Source organism: Erpetoichthys calabaricus, chromosome 1 (assembly GCF_900747795.2).
Source record: "Erpetoichthys calabaricus chromosome 1, fErpCal1.3, whole genome shotgun sequence".
Taxonomy (NCBI): Eukaryota; Metazoa; Chordata; class Cladistia; order Polypteriformes; family Polypteridae; genus Erpetoichthys; species Erpetoichthys calabaricus.
Window position 1 is genome coordinate 137468601 of NC_041394.2, and position 11766 is coordinate 137480366.

Sequence of the window (11766 nt, forward strand, 5' to 3'; positions counted from 1 at the left end):
GCACCGGGGAAGACCCAGGACACACTGGAGGGACTATGTCTCCCGGCTGGCCTGGGAACGCCTCGGGATTCTCCCAGAAGAGCTAGAAGAAGTGGCCGGGGAGAGGGAAGTCTGGGCATCTCTGCTCAAGCTGCTGCCCCAGCGACTCGACCTCGGATAAGCGGAAGAGGATGGATGGATGGATGGATGGATGGATATTTGCACTTCATGTTGTTACACTGTGGACCCTGAGCTTCACAATTTTGTCTATCCGTATACTTGTATATGGTTGAGATGACAATAAAGTTCACTTTGACTTTGACTTTTTTTAATAGAGAACATAAATATTCTATGTGTTCTGTTCTATATGTCTGGTTATGCAGGAGCTTGGAGTAAAAAAAATTTAAAGGTTAAAGAAAAAAATCAGATTTGGTATTGGAAATCGCCAGTTCTAGTGAATTTCCCCTTGGATGTGAATTTCCCCTTGGGGATTAATAAAGTATCTATCTATCTATCTATCTATCTATCTATCTATCTATCTATCTATCTATCTATCTATCTATCTATCTATCTATCTATCTATCTATCTATCTATCTATCTATCTATCTATCTAGTAACATGAAATCCATTATGGGTATTGGTCCTAAAAAGCATGTTTGGAGCATCCCTAATTAGTACATTACACACATTAAAATTCAATTGAAGAAATAATGGTTATTCCCGTTCTCCATCTAACAATCATTTAAATCCCCTTTACTCAATCAAGCTGAAGAGAAACATGAGTGTAAGAGGGAATGGAAAGTTAGATGATCTTAGACTACGCTCTGTTTTCCCACGTTTTTACTAATGCATATCCTGCCCTTCCAAAATGTATTATCAATACTGTTTATTGATCAAATTACGCTGATGTTCTTTCGATGGCACTGAACAGAAGGCCTCACGCCAAACTCTCCAGCTCCGTGAAAAAAAGTTCCTTGCTGCAAATCATCCACAACAAAGAACATACTGTATATAAGAGATATAAGAATATATATGATGGACCATCCTACTGTACATCCATGACAAATTCATTTTGAAAGGAAATTGTGTTAATCACAATCATGAACTATGAAGAAGAGCAGAAAATTGATTATCAAACATATGAAACTTTAGTCTGCGGTGGGTTGGCACCCTGCCCAGGATTGGTTCCTGCCTTGTGCCTTGTGTTGGCTGGGATTGGCTCCAGCAGACCCCCGTGACCCTGTGTTCGGATTCAGCGGGTTGGAAAATGGATGGATGGATGGATGAAACTTTAGTGAATTTAGTAAGCAAACATGATAATAAAATACAGATAATGCAGCAACAAGTCACCATCCTCTTATTTAAATTAATCTGACAAGCAGACAGGAATTAAAGAAATAATGTCAGCCTTGAAGGTATTAAGTAGAGTTTTGATATCCTGAATGGTTCTTGAGAAATCTGCAGCCAGCTGTTTTACAATGTTATGAGACGTCTTCCCTGAAATTGAGTGATGTTATAGGATATATACCCTTAATGATACCTTGTGTCCAATGCCACTCATAATATGGCTTTTCAAATACATGTACTGCAAAACAGAGCAAATCCTTTAACCTTACTTTTGTAGGCCAGGATTTTCATTTGTTTCCAAACTTCAGCTTTACTACGAGCAAACAAGTAAATCGATGAACTTTATTATGAAACAAAGCTTATGAAGTTGGTTTGCAATGACTTCATCTCATGTTTTCACAGTGCACTGGAAACATTATCTTTGATGACCTGAAACAAGCTACCTACCATATTAGTACTTTTCAGCCCCGGACCCCTTGTCCCGATATTGGCCATTACTGTCTTTTTCAATCCATTACATTTTTTTTCTTATTCTTTCTAACTAACTTCCAGGCAGATTCTGTTACCATGGCTGCTTTTATAAACCATCTTAGTCATAACCAATTCTGGTAATTCCATTTTCTTTCTCTTTCATTTGTACTTTGAAAATTAATTGCTGTTCAGGTATCCTGTTGTAGAAGGTGGCAGTCGATTATTCTTTGCGCAATTTGACATACTGCATAATGGATCAAACTTCCTGGAGCTATGTGTGGGAAATCTACTCTGCCCCCTGGCCTGAGCACATTTCAGACTTCTGTTACTGTATTTCTTTTTTTCAGTTTATTATTGAATTCTCCATCTTCCACTGAGGTTGAGGCTATTCTTACATTTGGGGCCAAAAGGGTGAAGGGATGAGAATTGTAGTTACATGATCGTAACAGCAAGTTTCATACATTTCACAGTCTTATGAGTTGGCAAGATAGGGAGAAAAAGGCCGGGGAAGGAGACAGTGTAAAGTCCTTTTTGTTTTGCTGTTGGATTTGGGTCATTAAGGGTTTGGATTGGAGTCATTGAGGGGTGGAAATGTATGCAGGATATCTGTTAGCAATCTTTGAAACTTGTCATGCCCTAGGAGAGGTGCATACAGTTGAGACATACCCATACCTGTCTTCTTTATTTACCATCATCTTATTTTTTTTGCTTCTCCACACTTTCTATGCCTGCTTCTTCTCCTTCCCTCTATTGACTAACCTGGCAGTTTAAATGGTAAAAGCGTTAGCATTCTTGATTTTCTCTGGCATAAAGGCACAAACATCACCTTTTCACTAGAGTCCACGCTTTTAGATAAGGATGTGTACTGTTTTAACAATAAAAACTACTGATATGTATCAGCATCATTCATCATATAAATTCACAAGTGTGATGTGGTCATTTTAGCAAAACAATTCAAGATGAATGAATCAGGATAAAATTCTAGAGATACATTTTGATAGCTCTTTGTAGAAACAAGTGAAAAAAAACAGTACAATGCTGCATGTATGCACTGATCCCACACCAACCACCATTCTGGATATCTGTAGCCGTTCAAATTTTAAAAAGTTACTATAACTGTACAAACTAATGCCCACATTATCATGAATCCTGTACTAGATAAATCTCCCGGCTTGATACATCATTGCATCCTCCAATCCACAAACACTGCCTGTAAATGTACCTGTGAATTCTCATTTGCAAAGAAAGCAGTATCCTTAAAGCAGAGTTTAGAACTAGTACAATGATGCATGTCTGCCGCCTTCTGTGAAGCGTGGTGGCAGGTCTACCATTTAGTGGATGTGATGGATCATGATGTCAATGAAAGGACCACTGCTGAGAAATATAAACAGAATTTGATTAATTATGCTCTACTTTTTAAGATACAACTTTCTGGCAAAATCTTCCCTTTTGAGAAAGATAATAACCCAAACGCTCTGCAGAAATACTGTAATTAAGACTTATTTGGAGTAGAAGTCTGAAGATTTAACATTAACAGCATTAGACTGGAGACCACAGAGCCCCATACTCAGCATAACTGAAGCTGTAAGGAATCATTTGGAAAAGGAAACAAAACAAAAAAAAAATCAGTCAAATCCTGCAAGAAGCTTGGAAGAATTTATTGCATTAAAGTGAATTGTGTTAGGCTTACTGTCTAAAGGGGTGGTGGGCTTGCGCCCTGCCCGGGGTTTCTTTCCTGCCTTGTGCCCTGTGTTGGCTGGGATTGGCTCCAGCAGACCCCCGTGACCCTGTAGTTAGGATATAGCTGGTTGGATAATGGATGGATGGATGGATTACTGTCTAAAGGAAGGCCAAAAAGAACACAACATTAATTTTAAAAACATAAATAAGTAACACTTAATCCCCAGATAGCTATATTAAAAATGTTTTTCTTGGGTAGTCAAAGACTTTTGCACAGTGTTGCATTTTGGTTAGTACACCTACACTGAAGTGAATGTTTTCCCTAACGCTACAGCAATGTTCTTTACTTTTTATGCAGCATTCTGCACAATATATTCCACCAGAGCTTTTGAAATTTTTAGAATATGCCTGATACTGATGTTTTTTTACCATGAGATTAAAGGATATGCCATAGCTTTAGCAAGTGAGGAACATCTGATCCTGCAACTTCATAATTTAAACTTCAACAATGAGAAAGAGTTATAATTTAACCTTTCTTAGTCTTTGAAAAATAATAGTACATGTCTTGGAAATTTTCATATTGACATAAGGGGGTTTTAGACTTTTTAAAGAACAAAAGTATTTTATTTTATTTTTTCCTACTCACCTTATATAATAGTTCAATAGTTCTATTTATTTAAAAACTTCCAAGACTTCATATTTGGCCTAATGATTTGTCAAGCTTTACTGCCTCCTTTTCAATGTTGCCTATCACTTCCTAGATTCATGTACTAAAAGCATTATCTAGAATTGTATTTTGTTTTACTGCCAAATACTCCTTCATGCACCCCATGCTATGCCATTCAAACTTCTACTACAACCCTGTTTATGTGCAATGCACAGTATAAAATGCTTGAATGTAATGTACATGTTCAGATAATATTTTTAATGACAAATATTTTACACTCAGTGCAATAGGGATTGGCTCTGGACCTGTGACCCAGAGCTGCACTACATGGTTTGATAGTGAATGAGCTCTGGATATCAAATGGATAGCCACCTTTATTTAACTTTCAGCTCGTGTTGATACACAGGCTGAAATTAAGACAAATCAGGTCATAGCTTTTTAAAACTTTAATCAGGTCTTGTAGCCAATATTATTTAATTAAAAGACAAATTGATAATTTTTCTTAAATCTGTTAAAAAATAAAACCTACAAAAATGTACACCTTGGCTGTTTATGAATGCCCTTATTATTAATGGTGGTCCTAACCAGGCTTAAATTCTATCACATTTCAAATCATGCACAGAGATAATTTGTACGGAAGTCAAGAGAAGACGTGCAATATTGTTATTTTTTTTAAATTGTTTTCTCAAGTTAACGGAATAATTTTATTGAGATCTTGATAAAACAAAAGATCTTGTTTGCCCGAAATTATGAAATAATTGTATCTAACGTTTAATGTTTAGCTTATTGAAGCCACGTCCTGTTTGAAATGGCAGAAGAGCAGAACTGTATTGATCAGCGCGTCACATTTTTGTTCAATCAAGGGCTGACGCAGGCTGAAATATGTTTATGGCTTAGTTTTGAAAATAATAACGTTAGTGTCCATCATTTAAGAAGATGGTTAGTAAGGCTTCAGCTGTATAGGGGTCGCAATCTAAGCAAGCCTGATGCCAGGAGCAAAGCTTAAGTTTCTTTTTCTTGACATCTCGATAAAATTATTCCGTTATCTCGAGAAAACAAAGTTTGAATCTCGAGATCTCAATAAAATTAGTCTGTTATCTCGAGGAGACAATTTAAAAAAGTACCGACATTGCACGGCCTCTCTCGGCTTCCGTAAATTTGACCTCAAATAACAACACTTAGGGCTGCCACTAATATTTTTAATAATAACATGCTTTAAAAAAGTTTTACAAACTGTAGATATTGCTGTATTTGAATATTTATGGTTTTAAAGCTACAAAAAGACATTTCTTGGTAAGATATTGGATCAACATTAAACACTTTTAGTGTGATTATTTTTTTTTTTTTGAAACATGGCTTAAATTCTGATCTTAATATTAATCCAAACATAAAACATACACTAATTAGGTTGGCCCATGGTGTAATTTTCAATCTGCATTTCTTTTACTATACCTGTGGGGAATGATATTTTGCAGAATGTGAGCTAAAGAAGTTTAAGTCAATGCAGTGGAACCTCGGTTTGCGAGTAACTTGGTTTACGAGTGCTTTGCAAGACAAGCAACAATTTTTAATAAATTTTGACTTAATAAACGAGCAAGGTCTTGCGGTACGAGTAGTATGTATACTCTTTGTCTGCTGAGCGTCATGTGATCACAACTGAGCTGATGGTTCTTCTCTCTCTCGCTCCGGGATTGTGGGCAATTGTCTCCTATTCTCCGTCTGAGTCGGCGTGCCTCACTCATAGTAAACATCCGTACAAGCGTATACTGTTTACCACAGCATTAGCATTGTGACTGTGTGCGTGCATGCTTGTGTGTGTACTCGCTCACGCACACGCGTATGTGTGTATGTGTGTGTGCACGTGCGCGCTCGTGTGTGTGTGCTCGCGCGTGCGTGTGTGCTGTGACGTGCGAGTCCCCGTCTTGCACACTAAAACACAAAGCTGAGTCTCAGTACTTTAGCAACATCAGCTTTATTCAGCTTGAAACAGCAACAGCAGTCAGGCAGGGCCCTGCGCATTTATAATGTTCCTTGTTCCTTGTATCACCCATCGACAGCAGGCGCTTATAGCATGTCCGCGATCTTTTCGGATTCGCTTTTACGGTGAACTGCTACAGCGCTGGGAGACTGCGATTGCTTTGGGACGCTCTTCCACGTGTCGTCCCGTTGGGTGGAATCCCACAAGAGTTTAGAAACTCACTCACACCAGCCATGATTCTTTTCAAAGGTAAAGTGCAGGTTAATTTGTTTTATGTATTTTTACTTTATATTTTGTATTAATCATTTTTATATGAATAGTTTTGGGTTGTGGAACAAATCATCTGAGCTTCCATTATTTCTTATGGGGAAATTCACTTTGATATACGAGTGCTTTGGACTACGAGCACGTTTCCGGAATGAATTATGCTCGCAAACCGAGGTTCCACTGTATTTAAATATAATGTTGATTTGTATGACTGTGTCTTGGAACTGTTACTGTTATCTTTATGGAGTGGTTAAAACATAACAGAAAGAACAGCTAGTTGAAATACATCAATAATTAATTCAATATACAGTACACCACACAAAGCTGCTCTTTATCCTAAGAGAGGAGTTTCATACATCATCTCAAGTTATATAAATCATTATACTTTTACAGTAATATGTACAGTAATCCCTCCTCCATCGCGGGGGTTGCGTTCCAGAGCCACCCGCGAAATAAGAAAATCCGCGAAGTAGAAACCATATGTTTATATGGTTATTTTTATATTGTCATGCTTGGGTCCCAGATTTGTGCAGAAACACAGGAGGTTGTAGAGAGACAGGAACGTTATTCAAACACTGCAAACAAACATTTGTCTCTTTTTCAAAAGTTTAAACTGTGCTCCATGACAAGACAGAGATGACAGTTCTGTCTCACAATTAAAAGAATGCAAACATATCTTCCTCTTCAAAGGAAGCAGAGAGGAAAGCAAACAAATCAATAGGGCTGTTTGGCTTTTAAGTATGCAAAGCACCGCCGGTACAAAGCTGTTGAAGGCAGCAGCTCACACCCCCTCCGTCATAAGCAGGGAGGGAGAGAGAGAGGGAGAGAGAGAGAGATAGAGAGAGAGAGAGAGAGAGAGAGAGAGAGAGACAGAGAAAAACAAACTGAAAAATCAATACGTGCCCTTTGAGCTTTTAAGTATGTGAAGCACCGTGCAGCATGGCGCTTCAGGAAGCAGCTGCACACAGAAGGTAGCAACGTGAAGATAATCTTTCAGCATTTTTAGACGAGCGTCCGTATCGTCTAGGTGTGCGAACAGCCCCCCTGCTCACACCCCCTACGTCAGGATCAGAGAAAGCGCAAGAGAGAGAAAGAGAAAGTAAGTTGGGTAGCTTCTCAGCCATCTGCTAATAGCGTCCCTTGTATGAAATCAACTGGGCAAACCAACTGAGGAAGCATGTACCAGAAATTAAAAGACCCATTGTCCTCAGAAATCCGCGAACCAGCAAAAAATCCGCGATATATATTTAAATATGCTTACATATAAAATCCGCGATAGAGTGAAGCCGCGAAAGGCAAAGCGCGATATAGCGAGGGATCACTGTACTTTCAGTTTGGCATCCAGTGCTAGGATTATCCCAGGGCCTTATTTTTTAATTAGTATGGAACTACTTCTTTGTATAAAGGATTTTCATCTTCAGTTAGATTTGGATACATTTCTCTTGAATGAGCCACTGTCATCAGGCCACTTTTATTACAGTAACAAGTATGTAATTTTCTTTCTAGAGCTAACCAAAATTCACAGTAAAAAGAACTATGAAAGTCTGAAGACAGTAATTTTAATCAGATGAAAATAGAGAAACAAATCAATGTGTCCATATAGAGACAATATGATCTGAGGCAATCAGACAAGACAATAAGAGTGGAAAATAAGAGTATTATACTTGTGGTGCTGACTGTAAACGCACAATACATTAATCATTTAATTTGCCTTATTAACAGAACCAGCTGCAACAGGTAGTCAGTGATACTATCACTTCCACAACTTCTTCCATTCATCCATTTATCCATTTTCAACACCTACTTATCCTGTGCAGAGTCACACAGAGCTGGGAACTTTGTCTTCTCAGCTATTCCATTTTTGTCCCTTATGCATAATGCCATCTACTGAACACATTAGCAACACCACATATTCACTTACTAATATGTAATGCTTGCATGATTACATTTGTAAACTATCAAAACACAAACTGAATCATCCCTGAGGGTATTCAATTCTCAAACACCGCTGCATGTAAAAATTCAAGCACACTATTGTTCAGATGATTATAAATGTTATTATTCTTGTTTACATTTGGTAGTCATCTACCCAGAGAAGTATCTTCTAATCCTTTTTCTCAATATGACATGCACTAACAGGACAGTTTTGTTTTGCATAACATTAACAAGTAAAGATTCTTCTCCAGTCAGTTTTTCCAGATGATCTAAGCAACAGATACCAAATGAATAGCATTTCATATACAGTATCCCTATTCCAACAGCTTGTGACGATGCGGGTTCGGCTCCATGCTCCTCTTCTATTAGGGAGCCTTTGAACCCATCACCGTCGGTAATGTCACCGATGAGCTAGTCAGTGAGGCAATAAACAATTGAGCAAGAGGATGGTTAACAAGTGCAAAGTGCTTTTATTAAAATAAAATCAAAGTGCAAACAAAGTGCTGTGCAGTTCCTTCAATAAATAAATAATCCATAAAATGAAACGTGGAGGTTAAAAATAGAAAAATCTTCTAAAACAACGAGGTTAAAACGTCTACAGGAAACAGTCTTTAAAACAAATGACAAACCCGGCGCTTCTTTTCTCTGGCAACTCCCCTGCTATACCCGTATGGGCGCTCTACAGGAGAATCGCCCTCCTTGCAGCTGACCTTCTCTCTGCCTGCTTCCGCTGTTTGGATTGCCTCACCGACCCCTGGCTCCGGTAGGCTCTTCCAGCCAGCGACTTGGGTTCCACAGCAACCAGGGCGCTCATGCTGTGGAATACTCGCCCCAAGTCCAACTCCCGCTGCCTTCCGCGGCCTTATGCGGAGAGTCATCAATCTTCCTGTCACTCCTGCCCTTCAGAATGCTCTGCGGGAGCGAACACTGCTGCTACTCTTCGGGTGTCGGCCATACACCCAAGCTACCGGTACAGCTGCCCGTGAGCCTGCACTCACTCGTTCTCTCGCACTGACTTTCTCCTCCTCCTCCTACTGTTTCTTGCCCTCTCCTGCAACTTCCGTTTCTTTCTTTCCTTCCTTTTACTTTTTGTCTTTTTCTTTCATCCTCCCTTAACCGGCTCACGCTTCGCTAAATATGCGGGGAGGACATAGCAGCTGCAGCCCATTAGCCACAGGAACAATCATGGATGTGGGCAGTTTCCCACCTGTGCACTTAGGTGAAAACCGCCCACACCACAGATCGCCCTGCGGCTTGCTACAGCCACCACGGCCCCTCGCTAAGCCGTGAGCGCGCCGATTATTTATTTAAATAACGAACTGGCCTTTGATGGAGAGCTGTGGACCCATAACACCACACAGCTCATATACGTATCTGCTGCCCTTTCTTTCTCAATACTTGAAGTAGGGTAGTAAACTTAAAGATTGTCTTCACCAGCACAAAAGATATAGGATGATCGTCAACTCAGCTTTGCTTTAACCTTGCTTTTGTTTTGCTTGGAAGAGACAGGTGAAGGAATAGATCAGCCAGATACAGCATCTGCTCCAGCCACTGTGAGTGAGACAATCAATGAGAATTTGCCACTTTTGAGTGTATCTTAAGCAAGCATTGTCTCTCTAACCCTGCTGTCAACTACTACCAACACCACCTGTGAGTCAACAGTATCAACTCTAATGGCATATGAAACTCCACCTTCTGTGCACTAAGAAGATAGAAACAAGCTGTGTGAGCTGAAGGTATTGATTACCACACTCAGGTCATAAGTAAGTAAGTAAATTTATTTATAAAGTGCTTTTCTCAGAGAAGCATCACAAAGTGCTGTGAGAGTTTAGCTTTAAGTTATTGGCTAAGAGCTATTTATTAATCTTCGTCAGACAATCAACAAGAAAACCAAACTTGTATAGTTGTTGGCTCATAAAAGAACAATATGGCTGGATGTCATTGGCATAGAAATGATAAGAAGTATTCTGAAAATAATTGATAATATGAGCTAACGGTATCACATATAACAAAAAAATAATAGGCCCAAGGACAGAACCCTGAGGCACCCTACATGTCAGCGAAGCACTGACTGACGTGCCCACACAAACTGAAAAACTGAAAATTAGGCTAAAGATGAGCCAGTGATACCTACAGAGTGGGAAAACCTGTCTAAAAGATTCCTGTGGTCAACAATATCAAAAGCTGAACTAAGATCAAGCAATACCAGTACAGAGCACTTGCCAAGGTCTGCAGCTATTAGTAAGTCATTTGAAACCCTGATTGAAAAGGGTCCAAGAACTTGTTTGTCTCAGGAAACGTGGCCAGTTGTTGCTCAACATCCTTTTCTAAAATTATTGAGAAGTACAGCAATTTTGAGATGGGCCTATAGTATTTTAAAATGGAGGGATCTAAATTAGGTTTTTTCAACAGTGGATGAACAACAGCATGTTTAAAATAACTGGGGACACAACCAGAATGCAGACAGCAATTAATAACAGATACCAAGCTAGGAACAATAGAGTGTAGAACTTTTAAAAACATCGAAGTTGGTAAAACATCTAAGGAGCTAGAAGATGGTTTTGTTTTCTTAATTAGAGAAAATAAATCCTCAAGAGAAAGTGGATTAAAAGAGTCAAAAATGGAGGTACTTGAGGGACTGATGCCTAAATAGCAGGCAGAGAGTTGGAGCTGCCAACAATGGCTTTGTTAACAAAATAATTAAGAATATCATCACAATCACTGTTTGCGGAGAGAAGATATTAGAAGGAGCAGGTGAAACAATATTGGAAATTGTATCAGATAAAACTCTAGGGTTCCGCTTACTGTTAGAAATAGGATTGGAAAAATACACAGCTCTAGCTTCCCTCACCATGTTGTTATATGTAAAAAGCAGATCTTTAACATAGAGACGGTGCTCCTCCAAATTAGTGGCCTTTCATAAACGGTCAACCTGCCGGCAATTATGAAACTATGGATGCTCTAATTCATCCAGTGAGATATGTTAACAGCAGACTTAGATCCTAATTTAACAGGGGCAACAATGTTTAGAATGTTAGTACAGTGATCATTAAAAGACTAAATCAAAGGGTCAACATTGTCGCTCACATCAGCAATATTTCCAAATATATCAGAGAATTGTGAAATCACAGTTTTATTGATAATGCAAGCACGTCTCACTAGTTTGGGTTGAACAAAATCAGAAATGAAGGACAAATTAAAATTGATCCATTTGTGATCGCTAAAAGTTACATCCTTAGATATGATAGCTGAAATATTTACACCATGAGAAAAAAATGAGGTCTAATATGTGCCCTCCTATATGAGTGGGGCTTAAAAACATGTTGTGTGAAATTAAAAACCTCAGTAATGCTCATAAAATCAGAGGCTGCACTGCAGGCGGTGTCATCAAATTAGAGATTAAAATCACCAAACAGTATCACCTTATCCAGCATGATAATG